Source organism: Anastrepha ludens, chromosome X (genome assembly GCF_028408465.1).
Source record: "Anastrepha ludens isolate Willacy chromosome X, idAnaLude1.1, whole genome shotgun sequence".
In the NCBI taxonomy this organism is placed as follows: domain Eukaryota; kingdom Metazoa; phylum Arthropoda; class Insecta; order Diptera; family Tephritidae; genus Anastrepha; species Anastrepha ludens.
This window is the reverse complement of record NC_071503.1, coordinates 85,700,769-85,722,705: the sequence shown is the minus strand read 5'-3', so window position 1 is coordinate 85,722,705 and position 21,937 is coordinate 85,700,769.

Sequence of the window (21,937 nt, the reverse complement as noted above, 5' to 3'; positions counted from 1 at the left end):
TTTATGTCGCAATAAAGTAGATAATTTTATAAATACCTGACATTACCATTAAACGTTCTATCCTCCAACTAGGAGTTAGAGGATCTTATATACCAAGAGATCTAAGATAGTTAAGGGATGATTATATTCACAAACAATAAATAAAAACAGTTAAGTGAATTCTAACTATAATCGTGCAGGGCTGAACAAATGCAAACATATGTATTTTAAGAATAACAAAAGGTAAACATGTGTTAAGAATAACAAAGGATAAACATGTTTTTCCTAAACAGCAAACAAAGAAACTAATATACAAGTCGTGTACCTAAAACAGTAAGATGAGGTTTAAGTATAAATACGACTGTCAAATATGTTGGCAGTCAGTCCAGTTTTAACAAAGTGTTAAGAAGTACCCTAAAATTAAATTCATAAAATAAATTTTTATATTTTTCCAAAGTCAAGCAAGTCCTTAACTATCTTCCAAGTCTTTAATTGGCGATCCTGCCAGGAGTATCATATACATTGTGGCACCAGTGAGCGGACCAAAAAAATAAAAACAGTCATCTAATTCTCACAGAAAGGTGTAGATAAGAAAATCTTTGGAGAAACGTAATGAACTTAATGCACAAAAAATTTTTCCACCATCGACGTTATGGAACAAATCGACGTGAACAGCATAATTCAGCAGATGGCCAATTTGCTAGTAATGCTTCAGAGTATCCAAGCAGAAAATGTAACATTAAGAGCCCGGATAGATCAGATCCAAGTTAACCCTGCAATGATTCCACAAGCAGCAGAACGAGTGGAACCAGTCAACATAACTTTTACCAATCCAACCGATACCACCCTGAACGTTTTTAAAGCACTACCGGTATTTGACGGCAACATTTCCAAATACCGCGTATGGAGGGAAGATGTCCCTAGACTTATGGATGGAATTAGTAATCATAGGAATTCCAAGAGATATGTAGAAGCTCTATAAATTATAAAAACTAAAATACAAGGTGCAGCAGCTGACGTGTTGACCAACCATAAGACAAGATTTAATTTTGATGGAATCAGGAATAGATTGGACTATACCTTGCAGGACGCGATGAAGAGACTCACACAAGGTAAACACAATTTAAGTGAATTCCATGACAACGTGAATAGAGCCCTGACGCTAATCACGTCAAAAATATATATGTCTGGCCATAGCCAAGAAGTGACCAAAGTAATGGCTGATGAGGCAACAGAAGAAGCGGTAAGAGTGTTTAAGGGTGCAATTAATAACTCATATATTCGTTCCACCCTATACGGAAATCCAATTAGGAATTTAGAGCATGCATTTGCAGTAGCCCGTACCATAGAGCACAATGACGACATCGAAAGTTATGTATAGGCTATGCACAACAGAACATTCATCCAACCAACAATAAACACTACTATGAGAAACAACATTACCAGAGACGTCCCATGTATCAGCAGAAATACAACTAACTATAAACAGCTGCCATCACAATTACCAAAACCAGAACCCATGGACACAATTTCCAGAAACACAACATTCAGGCAACCAACTCAGCATTAAAACAATTACTACGTCGTGAATAGAAACAATAAAAATTGGAAAAGACCACGAGGTAACAGTGGCCAGTTCACCAATCAATACCAACAACCAAAACTCATGTGGAACAACAACTTAAAATCCAAAGAAGACAACTCTAGCAGAATTGTAAAGACAGGTAGACAAAATCATTTAGTAATTAAGTATTTAAAACCAATAAACGGGTTGCTCAGTATAGTAATGAATGTGATACCTATCAATGCATGGTAATTCTATAATTAATACGAAACAAACTATTAAGTTCATGAATGAAGATTTCGACTATAGATTATAGATTGGTGGTAGATAAATGGATTTGATTTGATACTAGGATGGAACGGAATAAAGAAATTGAACGCGGTTATAAATTTGAACAAGATGACATTGGAGGTGTTAAGAAAACCGGAAATTAGTGAAAAAAATTATGCAAATTACACTATAGGGATAGACACGTATAGAGCAGAAATCGATAGGTTAATGAAGGACAATAATGTCATAGGACCGTTACCCTTCACTACAAGGATTGAAGCTAGCATACGGACAGATACAAAGGATCCTATATGGACCAAACAATATACAAGTAATATAAATGACGTAGAATTTGTAAATAAGGAAATTGACAAATATTGAAAGAGGGAATAATACGAAAAGCTACAGCCCATACAATTCACCCATGTTAACCGTACATAAGAAAGGTATAGATGAGAGCGGAAAACCCAAAAGACGTATGGTTATATATTAGATTTTAGGAAATTAAACGAACATACGATCACAGACAGATACGTAATACCAGACATAATTACGCTGCAAAACTTAGGGAAAGCCAAATTTTTCACTACACTTGATTTGGAGTCCGGCTTTCATCAAATTAAGATAAAAGAAAGTGACAGAGAGAAAACAGCGTTTTGTGTGAATGGAGGTAAATATGAGTTCGTTCGAATGCCTTTCGGATTGAAGAACGCCCCATCTATTTTCCAAAGATGTGTGGATGACGTCCTGCGCGATTTCATAGGTAAATTCGCATATGTTTACATTGCCGATGTAATCATTTACTCCTCATCCTATGGAGAGGATATGAAACACATCCGAACTATTTTTAACGCATTAAATAGTGCCTCTTTAAAAGTGTCCAATGAAAAGTCAAAATTTTTCATGGAAGAGGTAGAATCCTTAGGTCATATTGTAAAGCACAATAGAATTTCAACTGATCCGAATAAAATAAAAACGATAGAAAATTACCCAATACCAGAAACCCTCAAAGACCTTAGAGGATTCTTAGGACTTACTGGATACTAAAGAAAATTCGTAAAAAACTATGCAGCTCTAGCAAACTCAAAGACATAACACAGCCAAATCGACAGTTGGAATTAGTTAAACAAGCACACGAGCGAGCATACAGGGGATACAAAAATAATGTTAAAGAACTATTAGAACAATACTATTGGTCGAAATATAAAACCATAATGTAAGGCATACAACAAAAAGTGCATAGCTTGTCTTTACGGCAAATACGAACGGAATCCCACAAGAGAACCATTAAAAGACTCAGACATACCAACACAACCAGGGGAATACATACATTTAGATATTTATTTTAATGAACACAAAACATATTTAGTAACACTAGATTAATTCTCAAAATACATAACTATCAGACAATTAGACTCAAAAACAGAATTGGACAAAAGAGTAGAATACATTTTTATCAACAATTTTCCAAACTGTAAACGACTCATGACAGATAACGAAAGTTGTCTGAATACACCAATATTAAAACAAATGTGTATAAAATATAATATCAACAAAATACAGATACCAATATATAGGTCAAAGGCAAACGGCCAGGTAGAACGAACGCACAATTCCATATCAGAATTGGCAAGAATATTAAAAATAACGAATTCAACATCAGCAACCGAGGAGCTATTTGTAGCTATAAAGGAATTGAGCAACACGACCCATACCGTCACAGAAAAAAACCAAAGGATATACATTTTATCTTAATAGCATACAGCAAGGAAGACATAGTAAAAAAATTAAAAGACGCATCGGAGAAAACATTACAACGTTTAAACCAGGGAACTAGACACCGAATTTTCAAACAAGGAGACCAGATATTGGTGTTAAGGACTAACATCAGAAGTAAAAGCGACAGTCGTTACAAAAAGTACGTAGTGCAGGAAGATCGTGAGGACATGATTTTGACTAAGGAGAGAAAAATTATTCCCAATGACCACGTAAAAAATTACACAGTTACAGGAGACGACAATGAATTACCTGAAATTATTAGCCATGGTCATCATAATCGCAATTCAAGCAGAAGGAGGCACCAAAATAACAACCATAACTAACAGGAAATATACTCTAACTAGAACCGACGATGCATATTTATTTAACGAATTCACATTTTTATTCTACGCAACTAATTGTCAAAAAATTACCACATCGTACGAACAAATATTTAATAAGAACTAAAAATCCTATCAACAATATTTACAGTAGATTGAATGACTGTAAAATTATTTAGGCAAGAACAAGGAAAAAACCTTAATTCGGTATAAATCGGGACGATTTAATTTAGGAAGGAGAGAGTTAAGGAATGATTTTATTCACAAATTATAAATAGAAATAGTTAAGTAAATTCTAAGTATAATCATGCAGGGCTGAACAAATCCAAACAGATGTATTTTAAGAATACCAAAAGATAAGCATATGTATGTTAAGAATAACCAACCAACCAACCAACCAAGAATAACAAAAGATAAACATGTTTTTCCTAAACAGCAAACAAAGAAACTAATATACAAGTCAGTAAGATGAGGTATAAGTATAAATACGACTGTAAAATATGTTGGCAGTCAGTCCAGTATTAACATAGTGTTAAGAACTAGCCTAAAATTAAATAAAAAAAAAAAAATTTAATATTTTTCCAAAGTCAAGCAAGTTCTTCACTATCTTCCAAGTCTTTAACTATAAAACTATAAAAAAGAAACTACTCAATATTTTTCCAAACTTTTTTTTTTATTTTGAAGTACAATCCTTCCGGTTAATGATGGAACACAACTTCGTTCATATGGCTGCCTCGGCTAGCCATGCACCATCCCATACGATCGGTCCAAGTTTTCAACACATTTTCGATTGTATGCGGCTGTATCTCAGCTATGGCATCGCGTATGGTGCTCTTCAGTGCATCAATTGTTGCTGGTTTGTTGGCATAACACTGGTATTTGACGGCACCCCAAAGATAATAATCCAACGGCAAAAGCAACCCAGTTTCTCTTACTTTTTTCACAAAATAACGCACATACGCTTCATTCGGTGCTTTTCTTCTTCCCATTGCCGTACGTAATTTTCGAACACATTCTGCAACATTACCATGATTTTCAAAGTAATGTCGCAATATTTCCAAGCGTTCTTTGAGCGTATACACAACCATTTTCGTTCAGCGGAAGAATAAAACTAATTTTCTGTCAAATCAGATGACAGCTAAGTGTTACCATTCTGCAAATAATACCTAGTTCAAATCCGTAACGATAGATGGCGGGCCCTGTACATGCATGTACAAACATATTTGCATTTATCTATAAAGGTTAATAAAATATATGCCCCGTATTATTTACTTATTGAAATTTGCCGTCCGCCAGTCGATATTCCAAATGTTGTACGTATAAAAACAAAATACCTTCATAGGTGCAGAAGCAGCATTCTAAAATGTTCTTTAATACAAGAAAAACTATTTAATTTATAAACGCAAGTGCATATTTCTCATAGCAAGGCTCGATCATTCATAAAACGAGGCCGCCTGAAATATACATAATCCTATTTTTCTTGAGGAAGACAAAAATATTTGGTGAATCGTCAATTATTGTCGTTGTACGTTCCGGCATTTTGGTATATACATACAATGGTACAGCTGCGAGCACTGAAATAGTAGTGCGAACCTACGGCTAATATTTCTTGAAATTACAAGTAAACCAAAGTAATATTTGCATTAATTTTATTGCAAAACTAAAGGACAAATTCATGAGTACGTGTAGGGGGAAAAAATTGTTCATATATAAGCTATAACAAAAATAATTTCACGTAAGATGTGTTTTCATGCAAATTACCGCGAGCAGCAAAATAGTAGTAAGTTAGTAAAATTATTTAATATGTTTTAAATTGTTAATATTATTACTAAGACTTAGCATAAATATTAAGTATTTGGTAGCATGACCGTTATTTTTAATCACTGCTACACATCGGTTTCTCAAGATGTTGACATCTCTCCTGTGGTATTGATTGCCATGCGCGGAGCACTATATCCCATAAATCACTGTTATTTTTTGGTTTTGCATCCCACACAGCCTTTTTAACATCTGTCCAAAGGTTTTCTATGGGATTGAGGTCAGGAGATTGAGCTGGCCACTCCATGACCTCAACTGCATTGTCTTGAAACCACAACTTTGCCAACTTACTTATGTGCTTCGGGTCGTTATCTTGCTGCAGTACCCATTTGAGTGGCATCTCTTCTTCGACGAATGGGAGCATAACATCCTTCATTATTTTTACGTACTCATATTGGTCCATAATAGTTTTTATCCAATAAATTGGCCCCACACCATGATATGAAAAACATCCCCATACCATAATATTGGATCCTCCACGCTTCACCGTCGTTATTGTGGATGATATTCCATATTTGGTGGGCGTCTTACAAACTGTCGAGAGCCTTTTCCACCGTACAAAACAATTTTTGACTCATCCGTCCACAAAATGTTCCTCCACTTTGAAATAGGCCAATCAAGATGTTTTTTGGCAAAATCTAATCTCCGTACCACATGTTTTTTTTTTTAAAGCGGAACCTTACGTGGACTTCTAGCATAAAAGTTATGTTCTCGCAGCCGTCTCCTTACAGTATGCACACTACATGGTAACTTCAGGTCGCGTAAAATTTCGACAGCTGACATTGTCGGATGAGTCTTCGAATATTTAATAATTTGACGTGTGGTAGTCGTTGATAATTTACTGCCGCCCCTTTTTTAAGATTTACTTTGTTTTTTCCACTTCTTTGTACGTTTTCCGGCTAGAATTTAGTATAATGCCTATCGCTTTGGAAAAAACGGTAAAAAGGGGGTGATAGAGGGGTGTATCCCCATCTTAAAACTGAAAACAGAACCTGCCGGAGGCTTATAGTTTTTAAGTAATTTAATGTTAAAGTTCTATAATTTAGCGAAAAGTTGGTGTTGCCATACACCTGAAATGAAAACGAAGTTCGCACGCAGGGATGTTCAGTGGAAGGTTCATTGTAAAACTGCAGTATTTTTTGCTGTAATTTAAAGTTGAGAAATAAATTTGAAAATAAAAACATACAACTCATTTAAACTTAAAAACAATGATATTAAGCGTATCACAAAAAATAATAAAGTAATTAAAATTAAATTAAATTAATTAACACAGTATTTTTGCGTGGAACTCTTTATCGCGTAGGCGGCCTTCGGCCGCGCTTCAAAAAAATAACCCTCATCAGTCCAACTCCGGCTACGCAATCCACAGTATTTTTGCGTAGAACTCCTTTTCGCGTGGGCGGCCTTCGGCCGCGCTTCAAAAAAATAACCCTCATCAGTCCAACTCCGGCTACGCAATCCACAGTATTTTTGCGTAGAACTCCTTTTTGCGTGGGCGGCCTTCAGCCGCGCTTCAAAAAAATAACCCTCATCAGTCCAACTCCGGCTACGCAATCCACAGTATTTTTGCGTAGAACTCCTTTTTGCGTGGGCGGCCTTCGGCCGCGCTTCAAAAAAATAACCCTCATCAGTCCAACTCCGGCTACGCAATCCACAGTATTTTTGCGTAGAACTCCTTTTCGCGTGGGCGGCCTTCGGCTGCGCTTCAAAAAAATAACCCTCATCAGTCCAACTCCGGCTACGCAATGCACAGCATTTTTGCTTAAAACTCCTTTCCGTGTTAAAACCATTGAACCCAAAATTAAAACATCATATGCATGTATGTAGTAAGCAGGCACAATAACCCCCATTCCCATCATTAACACTAAACTCAAGTACTTGATTTTTGTTTTCATTTGCAGGCATCCGGCAACACCATACTGTTGTAATTCCAATCTTCTTCTTGTTCGCGCTTAAAATTGGAATGTGATTGCATAGGCAAATGAATTTGCATTTAATTTTAATAGATATAATTAGAATATTAGCATAAAAATCGGTAAAAACACGCGTGTGAGTGTATATTTGGTGATTTATAGTGAAATGTTAAAAAATATAGAGTGTAATGTGGCAAATTATAGTGATGTTCCCAAGGGCATTTTGAATGTAAATAATTAAAGAATTATTATTTCCCGATTAATTTAAAGTTATAAAGAGTGTTCCTTAACACCTCACTAACATCTCCACCAAGTTTCATTAAAAAAAACATTATAGTTTGCCAGAAATTCCGAAATAGGCATTGTTCTAAATTCCAGCCCGTTTTCCCTATTTTTAATAAGGGCTTTGAAAATTTCGCGTTTCTCGTGAGTGCAATGCACACCTCGTCCCACTAAAAGTTGTAAACAATTTTTTTTGCTATCCCCCCTAGACATATAATAAATAAAGTAATCAAACTTACTTATTGTTAGAAAAAATTAATTATTTTTGCAAGAAATTAAATTTTGTGACACTATTTGCTCTGCGCTACTATTTCACTGCTAGCCTTAAATGCTGTTCATTACAGAGATTGCTTTTTTTAAAATTAAACCGTTGCTGTTGAACGGGTTATATTTTGCATATAGTTAAAGCATACCCTAGATATGATAATTTAAAAAAAAATCGATATCGATATCACATAATTTGCGATTTTAATGGAATTATGCATTTCGCTAGTGGGCACTACTATTTAAGTGATCGCAACTTTATGTAAATATGTATGTCGTCTAATGCGCGACAGAATGGCGACAGTCCTAGCGAATGGTGATTGTTTTAGTTGCTGTGTGTGAAGTGCACGCAGAAGCACCCTAATGAAACAAAAACAAAGGGCATCGTTAGCTTAAAACCAGTTTACGTCGTCGAAATTTCGCACTATTAAAAGTTTAAAATCCATTCCTCTTTCTTCTCTTATAGAAGATAAATACTTAATCAGGGTATATCTTCTATGGGATTATCCAATTAACAAAAACTGTATGAAATAAGTAATACGAGTATAGCCGCGAAGTTTGAAATTTCAACTAGATTTAATTTTTTTTTTGCGGTAGTATATCTATGTTTACATACATATGTATACATTTTTCTATGCGCCCGGCGCAAAACTTGCTTGACTCCGTCGTACAGTGTCTTCTTCGCGGGCACAAATAAAAATGTTTTTCCCGAAATATATGCGTATTTGGATTGTTGAAAGAAAAAAACAATTTTAAACCCCCTTAGACTTAATTTCATCGAAAACATAATATAAAAAATATGAAATACCAACAAATAATCCCAAGTATCAAGAATTCAGCGTAGTCTAGCTCACTAAGGAAACAATTTGTATCACAATTCATTCATTTTTGAACACTGTTTATATTGAGCGTTTACTCTTTGCGTTTACGAGCAAAGCCATCATTGGTCGCCTTTATTACTTGACACGATGATTTGCGTATCAAGGAAATATTATGATGTTACCACGCAGTCGAACCAACGCGATTTGAAATTCGAATTAAATTCGATCCAATACAAAAACATTACCAGGTCCATCGAACTTTTTCAACCGGCGCAGTGCTTTTGCAGAAGCAAATTTCATAATTTTCACCATTTCGAATTTTTGTCTTTATAAATAGATACGTGGGTATGTATATACATACGTGCATACGAAATATCATCAATCTTGTGGGAACGTAGAAAAACAAACGCACATGCATAAAAGCTATTCCCTGCGAAAATATTTCCCTATCCCCAATTCATACATATGTACATACATATACATAAGTCGTCATACATATGTATGTATGTACATATATATGCACCGCCACGCACTCGCCACAGCAAAAATATCACCATTTGCCAAATTCGGAACAATTCTATATTGTGCTAACATGTATGGGAACATACATATGCATATGTATGTGATCTATCTAAATGCATACATTTTAATAAAATTTAAATAAAAATATTAAGTGAATGGACGGATATGCCGGTCCCCAGATTTGAACCTGGTGACAAGCATATAGGGATCGTACAAAAGCAATCATTGAGTAAGTTCTAAATCAATGAAGCCATAAAATATTCTAGCCACCAGCGAGTTGTAAGTATCAGAAGCCCGGAGTTCCTCCCCTTTTCCTTTCTTGCTATTCGCAGTGGCTTGCCGAGTTCGTCTGGTTCTACTGTATTTGTGTCTGAGGCGAAGACAGGCACGTCTCAATTTGTCTATTTCCTCCGTCCATCAATAAACAGAGCTTTTATGCTTTTTCTTTGTCAGAGTCGGCATCACTTTATTACAAGCTTGTATGATGCGAAGCATTTCAGCTCTCACCACTTGTGTGGCGCTTTTAAGAGTTGTGCATCCGTGGGAAGGTGCATCAACCATCGCTATTAGTACATCTTGGTCAAGCTTTGATACATTCGACTTCCGGATACCACTTTTCTTTATATCCGCTCCGGGTATTACCTTTCGTTCTACTTTGAACGAAATAGATTGGTGGTCACTGTCTGTGAAGTCTTCGGAAGTCCTCCATGTCCTTTTGGAAGGTCCTCCATGTCTTTACTAGTCCAGCAATGCGATCAAATACGAGCGTGGTATCTGGTGTTGTTTCTTCGCAATTGGATCTCCTCCTGTGTTAATGATCGTAAATTCGAGTACAGCCGCCATATCCAGAACCCTCCTGCCTCTTGAATTCGTACTTGTCATTCTCCATTCGATGGCTTTCGAGTTGAAATACCGATTTCACGAGCCGCATCCTCAATGTCACCTAGTTTGCTTCGGAATTCTTCGATGTTATCGTTGGGCGTTAGATAGCAGCTTATAATATTGGTTTGTTGGTCCGCTAACGTTTTCTGTTACGTTTACCACATTTCCTGGCGGGAGTTAAAGTGCCGCAGTACCGGTGGGGTCCTCCAACCAGTTGCCGGTACTTTTTTGTTTGTATTGCTCACTGATTATAATAACGTCTGTGTTCTTTTCTGCTATCAGTTGTACCTCGCATTACCCGATCCCGGTATATTTGTCGAGCTGTGATTGGCTTCAGAGCACAAACAGCACTCCGAGGCTTTACTGCATTCTTTGAACTTATGGCCGGGTTCGCCGCATCTGATGCAGAGACCTCTTCAGTCGGGGCTTTTACACTTCCATGTTAGATACCCCGGGCCGAAGCACTTGAAGCAACGCTTGATACTAAGCTGCATTCTGCAGTTCACCCAGCCAATTTTTATACGTGACTTATTGAGGAGAATGTCCGGTTACTGCTGTGTTATAGTCACGTAAGCACGAACCTGTTTTGCAGTTTGGTGCTGACAAGTTTACGCCTATCTCTTCCGTGGTTACAGCGAGTGTCGCCTTTAGAGTTTCTACCACTTCCTCCTTTGTTGTAAGATAATCCAAGTTTCGTATCTCAGCCGTAGTTTTCGGTTTAAGGTCTGTAATAACAGCCGATCCCTGTAGAGTGGATTTTAGTGACTCGCTGAAGGTGGGCTTGATCCGCTCACCTTTATCTATCTCAACCAGTATTGCTCACGCTATTGTTTTACGAACGGCTTTTATTTTGATTTCAGCGTTGCCAGGGTTTATTTTGCTACGGAGGCTTCTGAGAACATCCGCGTAGCTGTGTTCTTCTGCGGGCCGGATAAGAAGTGCCCGATTGAGTCTTGATTTATCGTTTTTTTTTTCTTTTTCCATATTTGCTTCTTTAGGGCCAGTTTTTGTTGTTGTAGTGGCATAAACATTCCGTGTACATATATGGGGAATGCTGCTGAAGCGGCAGTCCTTGGCCGGATATAAAGCCGGGTCGTTCCGGTAACGTAGAACCGACTGTCATGGGAACGTCTTTAGGACCCGCTTCAGCAGCACTTCTAATTCATCTTCTTTTTCGCCAACAATTTGCCATTGGCCGTCTTCGCCATTTATGTTTGTGTGTTGTAAGCGAGTCTTGGGAGCTGGAGGATTTGTGGCCACTCGTCTTTCATGTCTATGCTGACGTTCTTTTGCTTTATTAACGTAAGCTTCATTTTATTTATTGCTCTTTTGCATTTCGTAAGGGATTCTTCTTCGGCGGCTCTCATTTTTTGTATGAACTCCTGTTTTGGAGAACTGTGATAGTACGATAATAGTCCGGTTTGTATAAGTTTGGCGTGTTGTGTTGGTTGTTTCGATGCATCGATTGAAGCCTTCACTCTTGTTTTGTTAGGCTTCCCTTCGGGAGCCACCGTAATGTTTAATACGGGTTTCGGCAGCGGTATAACTAAATTATAAAGGGTGGTTAAGTTTCTAGGGCCGGTGTTGATATTGAATAAAATACATTTTTTTTATGAAATTATTGTCATTTCTAATATATTTATTATGATAACTACCTGACCCGACGAACTTTGTTCTGCCCTAGAGGCTATAAAAAAGCAGATTTTATTAATCAAGTATTTCAATGAAGCTTTAATAGATTGTACGCTTCATTAAGCACCTTGCGATACACGACATTTTTTGTTTTATTATCAGGTGCAAGAATAAACGACGCAGATGGTTTTCCGACCCATGAACATGCCATATATAATTGACCATGTGAGAAACATTGATTTTCTAGATTCCGACCACAAACTTTCAAGGATTGGCTTTGTGATTTGTTAATGGTCATGGCGAATGCAAGACGGATCGGAAATTGAAGTCTTTAAAACTCAAACGGAAGATCGGTTGAGATCATCGGGGTCTTCGGAATGAGAACTTCTTCACCTTCGAATTTTCCTTTGAGTATCGTCGCGTAAATCGCATTGTTCATCAATTTATTTACCACCAAACGCGTACCGTTGCAAAGTTTTGGTGGGCTTATGTTTCGAAGCATGATTACTACGGAGCCAACTTTTAGGCGTAAATTGTGCGGTGGTAAGCCAGGCACATCCAAGGAGTTTAAAAATTCAATTGGATAGTTGGTGGCTTCATCTTCATTTGTTACACAGTCAATGGATTTGAATGAATGCATTGTTCCAATTTTCAATCATTTTGCATTATGTAGTCATCTACATCTGTATTCTGAGCCGCTAAAATTGCTCGCTCACTCAACCATTCATTATTTTTGTAGTTATTAATGATGGTTGGGAATACTTTATTGATAAGTTTGTCTTTCAATGAGACAAAGTTACAGAAATGCTGAGGAAATGAAATCAATCCGCTCGATTCGTCGAGAGATACTCGACCATTTCCGATAGTCAGTAATTGCTCAGAGAAATCTTCAGTAGATGTATCATTAAGTAATGCAACTCTCATATTTATTGTCAGCTGAAGTTTCTTCACATAGCGCCATAGATTCGATGATTTGAGGCAAGCGTTTATTTCGACAGCAGCCGTTGATCTTGGAATTACTGGCAGTGTTTGGTGGAAGTCGCCACACAGTAAAATCATTGCGCCTCCAAAAAAGTCAATAATGACAATTTCACTCTTCCACTAAGGCAGCACAATCCGGGCGTTTCACCGGAAAACTTCAATGCGCCAAAATACTCGCAAACAACGTTCATTGGCCCAATGCAAACGCTAGGATGCAAGCAGCTCGATTCAAATCAGCACTTGATAATTCTCTTCTTGTGCGTGAACTACTTGTTGATCTCTGTTATTCACTCGCCGATTTCGCATTGACAACCGAGCCGTTTCACGGGCTGCCTCGCTCTGCTCTTGTGATTGAGAAGCACAAAGCCGAGCCATACTAACGCGGCGCTTTCACGGGCAATTCCTTGTGCTTCTTCAGTCGTTTCATTCATTCGCAATGTTTCGTATCCTTCTTGCATTACGGCTTTGTCGGGAAAGATTCGATCGTCTTGGTCGCGGCGTTGATAATGATGATTCAAAGAGAATACAAATTACTGTGATTATATATTTCTGACAAAATTTATATTATCAAATTTTCTACTTACCCATAGACAAAATTACGTTTAGCTGTCCTTTGCGTTTTGTTATACCACATTTTATAGTGACTTCACGGACACGCGTTCGAATGGGATAAAAAGTATTCTATGTCCGTCTCCTGGTCCTAAGCTTCCTCTCCACCGATTTTCAGCCAAATCGGCTCAGTCGTTCCCGAGTTATAAATAGCGTAACTAACATGACTTTCTTTTATATATATAGATATTGTTATAGCGCAATTACGTATGGAACAAAATATCGGCCAAATGGCCGTCGCGGCCTCGGCGGCACTCCTCCATCCGATGGTCCAAATTTTCGATGACACTGAGGCATAATTGAGGTTCTATGCCGTTAATGTGCCGAATTATCTCATCCTTTAGCTCTTGAATTGTTGCTGACTTATTAAATAACCCGAAATCAAGAAATCCAACGATGTCAAATCCCATGATCTTGGCGGCCAATTGATATCGCCGCGACCTGAGATTATTCGGCCATCAAATTTTTCGCGTGTGACAAGTGGCACCGTCCTGTTGAAGCCACATATCGTGCACATCCATATCTTTCAATTCGGGCCATAAAAAGTTCGTTATCATCTCACCATAGCGAACACTATTCACAGTAACTGCCTGACCGGCTTCATTTTGGAAAAAATACGGCCCAATGATGCCGCCGGCCCATAAACCGCACCAAACAGTCACTCTTTGTGGGTGTATTGGTTTTTCGGCAATCACTAATTCGCCCAAATGCGGCATTTCTGCTTATTGACGAATCCACTGAGGTGAAAGTGTGCCTCATCACTGAAGATGATTTTCTTCGAAAATTGGTCATTCACTGTTGCCATTTTCTGCCACCATTCTGACCATTGACGTCGCTTAAAATCGTCAAGAGGCTTTAGTTCTTGAGTCAGTTGCACCTTGTAAGTGTGTAAATGAAAGTCTTTATGCATGATGTTCATCAACGACGAGCGTGAGAGGTGTAATTGTTGGACACGACGACGAGTTGAGGTGGACGGCTCTTCAACCACACTATCGCGAACAGCAGCAATATTTTCTGCAGTACGAGCTGTACGAGCATGCTCTGGTATTTTCACATCTGCTACAGACCCAGTTTGCTCAAAGTTTTGCACATTTTTTCCGATTGTACGCACATTTGTACGATTAAATTGACCGAAAAAAGCACGAAGTGCGCGATATGCATTTTGATTTGAACGCCCGTTTTCATAATAAGCTTAAATAACTTTATCGCGTTGCTAGATTATGTGTCTTTCCTTGGTTCAAATTGTGTTAGTCTGAGAATAAAAAATGTCAAATTAAATGCAGAAGAACACTTGACGTTTAGGTGTGGTTCACATCCAACATCGGCCCTTAAAATTTAACCACTCTTGAAAGTTTTTGGAATGTAGTTTTGAAAAACAGAGTTATATGTAAAATTTTAAAGGACGTTTTTCAAATGACTCTGAAGATTTATTGATCATTGGATACGATATTCTATCTGTGTGAATACCTCGAGATAATTTGTATCCGCAAAATCGTCTAATATTTGTCCAGATGATTTTTGTGGGTGTATTGTGATTTATGTGTTCTGTCAATTTCTGTATCGCTAACCGTTTGGTTGTTTTTATTTCGCGTTTTAATTGGGAATTAACTTTGTTGTAGTTAAGGAGATTTTCCTGAATCATATGTTGAATAGTCTATTTTTTGTGCTTTTAGGTGGTGGTGCTTTAAGGTGGCTATTCTACCAAGGGACAGTATTCAATTTGTTGTGAAATTTTGTTTCGAGGGATTGATTCGTTAGCTGAATATAGTAATATTTTTTTGAGGTTGGAGGCTTCGGATTTTATATTATGGCTAACAGGCCTGATTGACTCATAATGGGTTTATTTTCTTTTGAATAGTGAACAATTTGCAAGATTGACTCGGAATTTGGGCTTGAGGAGTGTTGGCGAGTGTCGGATATAAGGAAATAACAATCGGAAAGTGGTCGCTTCCATTTAAGTCGTCTCAGGTCTTCTATTGCGCATGTGCGGCGAGGTGGGGAGAGCAGAAAGTCAAGCTGAAGTGAGTGAGCGTGTTATGTGTAGAAAGGTGAGTGGGAGATTTGTCTATTAAGCTTATCTAGTTGGATTGGTTGATAAACTTTGCCTTACCCTTTCGCTTGGCCTTTTTCGTTATCTTATTTATCTTTTTTAACTCGTTTTTGGTTTTTTTGGCAAAATGCTGATTTTGGTTCTTTTCACAGTTTTTTGTATGGTACTTCGCGGCGGTCGCCGTAGCCGAATGGGTTGGTGCGTGACTACCATTCGGAATTCAGAGAGAATGTAGGTTCGAGTCTCGGTGAAAGACCAAAAAGAAGAAAACGTTTCTCTTATAGCGGTCGCCCATCGGCAGGCAATGGCAAACCTCCGAGTGTATTTCTGCCATAAAACAACTTCTCATAAAAAATATCTGCCGTTTGGAGTCGACTTGAAATTGTAGGTCCCTCCATTTGTGGAACAACATCAAGACGCACACCACAAATAGGAGGAGGAGCTCGGTCAAACACCCGGAAAGAGTGTACGCGCCAATTGTATATATATAAAGGGTGAATTTTTAAGAGCTATAGGAATGTTTAAAAAAAACACACGTAAAATTCAGAAAAACGCTTAAAATGTTTATTTGAATCGATAGTATAGTCCATATAATTTAGTTTTTGAAGATTATTTCATGCAAATGTTGACCGGAACTGTGCTTCAAATGGTCCATCCGCTTAGCCCAATTTTGGCATACTCTTTCCAATGTTTCGGCCGGTATTTCACATATAAATGCTTTAATGTTGTCTTCCAATGCGTTAATTGAAGCAGACTTGTCTGAATAGACATGCGCTTTAACAAAGCCCCACAAAAAATAATCTAAAGACGTTATATCGCACGATCTGGGTGGCCAATTGACAGGACCCGAACGTGAAATAAAATTTTCACCGAACTCGCCTCTCAACAAGTCCATTGTTACCCGTGCTGTGTGGCATGTGGCACCGTCTTGCTGAAACCACACGCCATGCAAGTTAGGCTCTTGCATTTTGGGCAAAAAAAAGTTGGATATAATTTCACGGTAGCGCTCACCATTCACAGTTACGTTACGACTCGCAGCATCTTTGAAGAAGTACGGTCCAATGATACCTCCAGCCCATAAACCGCACCAAACTGTTTTTCTGGATACATTGGTAGCTCGTGCAATTCTTCTGGCTGATCTTCACTCCAAAATCGACAATTCTGCTCATTTACGTACCCATTGATCCAAAAATGAGCTTCGTCGCTGAACACAATTTTTCGATAAAAAAGTGGATCTTCGGCCAACTTTCCAAGGTCCCATTCACCAAAATTTCTGGGTTGCTGTAGGTCGTTCGACTTCAATGCTTGCACCAGCTGTATTTTGAAAAGCTTCACACCTAAATCCTTTCGCAAAATTTTCCACGTTGTTGAGTAACAGAGGCGCAATTGGTGCGAACGGCGACGAATCGATAATTGATGGTCATCATTAACACTGGCCGATACAGCTGCGATATTTTCTTCAGTTCGTACTCTACGTAAGCGTGTTGGTGGTTTGATGTCCAATAATGTAAATTTTGTTCTAAATTTAGTCACAATAGCTCGAATAGCCGCTTCAGTGGGTCGATTAAACTGATCATAAAATGGAAGAAGCGCGCGATAAACTTTCTTAACAGAACACGCATTTTTATAATAAAATTCAATGATTTGCAAGCGTTGTTCGTTTGTAAGACGATTCATGGTTAAATTATAGACCAAACTGAAGATGTTTGACAGTGAAACAAAATACGAAACGTGCGCCAGCTGTTTAAACCAACTGTTTAAAAAGATAATAGCCAAAAAATCACCCGTTATAATTATATACCACCCGGCGTAGTGGTGCTGTTGAGTAAAACATCTAAGTAGTAAATTTTTTCTCTTTGCTTGGAGACCGATGCACATACATATGTGGTGAAAACGAATTATGTGGTAAGTTTGATAGTGTGATGGATTATAATCCATTGGTGCTGCTGGAGCTCGTTGCTTGTGTTATGTTAATTTTTGGCGTTCTGGTCGTTATTGGCGTGTGAGTTGTGGAGTGTGTTGAAAGTGATGTTGGTGTAATTGCTGCATTCTTAGCATATGATGATTTTTGTGCGTGACGTTCTTCGTACGTAGTAGCATTATTATGGCTTGGATTTTCCTTTCTTTTGAGAATAGTGGACACATTTCGTCCAATGCATTGTTGTTGGTACTGTTGATACCGTGGTGAGAGGCTTTTGAGCTTACGCAAATTTGGGTATTATTGCATACTTCTTGTGAGTGACCGTAGCTTAAGCATTTTGTACAACGAAGGGGAAGTGGGATGTATGGTCTCAGCTTTACCTTTTCGAAGCCGATAAGTAGCTCGTTTGGCAGTCTAGGATTGTCGAACGGGATGATGAGTACACCCGTTTCGACTCAGTTTTGGTCGATTTTTTCTTTATTTTTCTTACATCGCTAACGTTTTGGTTTTATTATGTCCTCAGGTATTACTTTCAACTCCCTTGAAAATATAACACCTTTTAAAGTGTTTACTGTATTGTGATCAGAGACTTCAATTTTTATGGTTGGTTTAACTGATGTTAGTGTGATTAATTTTGTTGCTTGAACATAAGTTTTGGTTTTTATTAAAATATTTTCACTTTTTATTTTTTTGCACAATTCTATTTCACCGCACACTTTGTTATTAATGACATATTTGAATGTTTCCATTTCTGTTTTAAAACTGTACTAAGCCTGGCTGATTCATACAATCTTCAATCGTCGTGGCATGGTGTGATAGGAATCTACTTCAGCTAAATATTAAGAAATGCGCTCATGTATCATTTGCTGAGTCAAAGCATTTAATCTCTACATCATATTTTATATAAATTGATGCTTACACCCTTTTTGGGTGTTTGGCCGAACTTCTCCTCCTATTTGTGGCGTACGTCTTGATGTTGTTCCACAGGGACCTACAGATTAAGCGGACTCCGAACGGCAGATATTTTTTATGAGGCGCTTTTTCATGGCAGAAATACACTCGGAGGTTTGCCAATGCCTGCTGAGGGGCTGCCGCTATTAAAAAAAGAGGTTGTCTGTAAATCGGTTTACTGACGATAGTTAAACGCGACAACGTCATAAGAAAATATTGATGTAATGGTTGAAATTTTCAAAATAAAATTTTGATTTTATTTGTTTGATAGATATTTTGTATGGATATAGAGAAGGAGGTAAATGGAATCGCAATGGAATAGGTCAAGTTACATTTACACAAACGTGAAAAATGACGAAACATTTATCAAATTCATGAAAGATATGTTCAATTTCGATTGTGCATCAGACGTTAATAAGTAAACAACACTAAGAGGCACCACCATCGATTTGCCTTTTTCAAGACACATTACACTCGAAACACTCCCTTTCATTTCCTACTTTTCCTATTATCGTCCTATTCTCAACATAGAAATGGTTCATTATCATGCACACAGGAAGAAGGCATATGCAAATACAAGTATGTGAATTTATATAGGCATGGGCATATACATACATATACATACATATATGTAACAAATAATAGAGTTCGGTTCTTTTATAGTACAACTGCTTCGCGTAAGCGATAATTTATTTAATTATTTGTTATAGTAAGGTATGCAAAAGTAAAGAAGTTTAGATAACTTATTGAAATATGTTTGTAACTAATATAAGAGTTCAGTTCTCCACTGTACGACTGCTTCGCGGCGCGACGACTTACTGACTGCTACTTCACTACACGGTTATTTTACCCGTTGCCTCTCTGCTGCTCTCCAACCACTGTTGCCACTGTTACATTCGGCCGTCCTGATCATCGTCATCCGCCTCGGATGACAGGAGCTCTTCGTTGCATTCGGCGTACTTCCAGAGCCTCATGTTGTCACAGCTGGTAGACGTGTTGTTGGGACCCTCTACATTGGCTGCTTTGCGTACGTCGTATCGACCATTGCGTTTAACTTTGACGATTTCATATGGACCCAGATATTCGCTGACCAATTTTTTACCGGCCACAAACTGAATGCGTTTGATCGCCACTAGATCGCCAACCGTGTAGCCTATTTCCGCTTTTCTGCCCTTGTCAAAATTTCGCTTGTAAGTAGCTTGAGTCTTCAGAATTTGTGCCCTCGCGTCATCACGAATACGCTGTCTGTCGATATCCAAGTTGTCAACCAATTCATCTCGTAAAGCATCTAGAATCTGGCTCTCAAGATCGACTTTCATTTTGATGCCAAACATAATTTCGAATGGCGACGCCTTTGTCGAGCTGTGAAAAGAAGAGTTTATTGTGTTTTGAACTTCAGGTACAAACTTGAACCATTTGGCAGGATCGGCTGCCGAGAGCTTCGAAATAATAGATAAGATCGCCCTGTTGACCCGTTCTACTTGTCCATTGCCTCTTGGGATGCCCGTGGTGGTCAAAACGTGGTTAATGTTGTTCTTTGTAACAAACTCGCTAAAATTGTTAGATGTGAATGCAGCACCTCTATCACTTATGATGCGTGTCGGATTGCCGAAGATCATTGACCACTCGCTCAGCTTCCGGATAACCTCCTCGCAGCTTGTTGTCTTTGTGGGGTATAGCCACACAAACTTAGTGAACCCGTCGACTACAGCAAAAATATATCGGTAACTTTTTGAAGTCGCATCCATTGGACCGAGGTGATCGATGTGGATCGTATGCAACGGCAGGTCACCTTTATCAATGCAATTAAGGAAACCTTCTTTTTTTCCCAGCTTCTTGTTGTACAGGATGCACTTGACGCAATTGTTGATGAACTGTATAACCTTGCTCTCCAGATGTGGTATCCAGTAAAACTGTTTGATCGCGTGCATTGTCTTCTGCGTGGCAAAATGTCCTGGTTCGTGCGCGTTTCTGATAACTTCGGTTTCCATCGATTTCGGGACTGCTAATAACTCCAGACCGTCTAATACTTTGTATATAATATCGCCTTTAATTTTGAAATTTTCATATGGTTTGGTTTTCAAGATCTCGTGAACTGCTTTGAAATGCCTATCCCGTTGTTGAGCAGCGCGCATGCGAGCTGTGACTTCTGAAGCAACTATGAGAACTTGCTGTGGGTATCGGCTTAAACAATCAACATGTTTCATCTTGTCTGCACTTCGATGTTCAGCTTCGTAGTCAAATTCTTGGAAATAGAGCACCCACTGTGCAACTTCACGGGGCACATCTTTTTTCTTAAGGGTCTGCTTAAACGCTGCACAGTCCGTAACAAGCTTGAATTTCGTTCCCAGTAAATAGTGTCGAAACTTTTTTAATGCTAGATACGCTGCTTTTACTTCAAGAATGTAGCTATGTTGAGCGGATTCCTTCGGCGACGTCTTTTTACTCCAGAAAAACACCGGATGTAGTTGATTTTCGAATTGCTGCAGTAACGTGGCTCCAAATCCGTCTTTTGATGCGTCAGTATGCAGTTCTGTGTTCGCGTCTCGACAAAAAATGTGTAGTACTGGTTCTTGTATAAGCGCTTCCTTCAGTTCTTGTACAGCTTTCCTTTCTTCGACTCCAAATTCAAACTGCTTATTCGTCTTTAAAATATTTGTCAAAGGTCGAGCCTTTAGTGCGTAGTTCGGAATAAACTTTCGGAAGAGACCCGTCAATCCAAGAAATGACTGGACTGCCTTTATGTTTTGCGGCGTAGGAAACTTTTTTACGGCTCTAGTCTTTTCTTCTCCTGGTGAGATTCTTCCATCCTCGACTGTGTGACCAAGAAAGTCTATCCTTGACTGTAAGAAACTGCACTTCTTCCACTTGATATTTAAACTCCAACTCGCTGCTGTTTCTAAGACCATTTTCATTTTGTTTAAACATTCTTCTGTCGTCGACGCGTAGATGATTATGTCATCGATATACAAATCCATGATATCTTTGTTAATCAAGTCTTGGAAGATGTGATTTACGTAACGGCTGAAAACTGCAGGCGAGTTGCACAACCCAAAAGGCGCTCTATTGAATTCGAATAAACCTTCTTTGGTGATGAACGCCGTATATTTTTTACTTTCTTCGTCTATCTTGACATGAAAAAACCCATTTTCCAGATCCATAACTGTAAAAAACTTTGCTTTCTGCAATTTTTCAAGTACATCGTCAATAACCGGCACCGGGAACCGATCTTTCAGCACCATCGAATTCAGGTTTCTATAGTCGATACAGATCCTTCTGCTGCCGTCTTTCTTTCTTACTACTACGATTCGGCTGGCAAAGTCCGACGAGGATTTCCGCACTATTCCCTGTTGTAACCATTCATCAACTTGTGTACTTA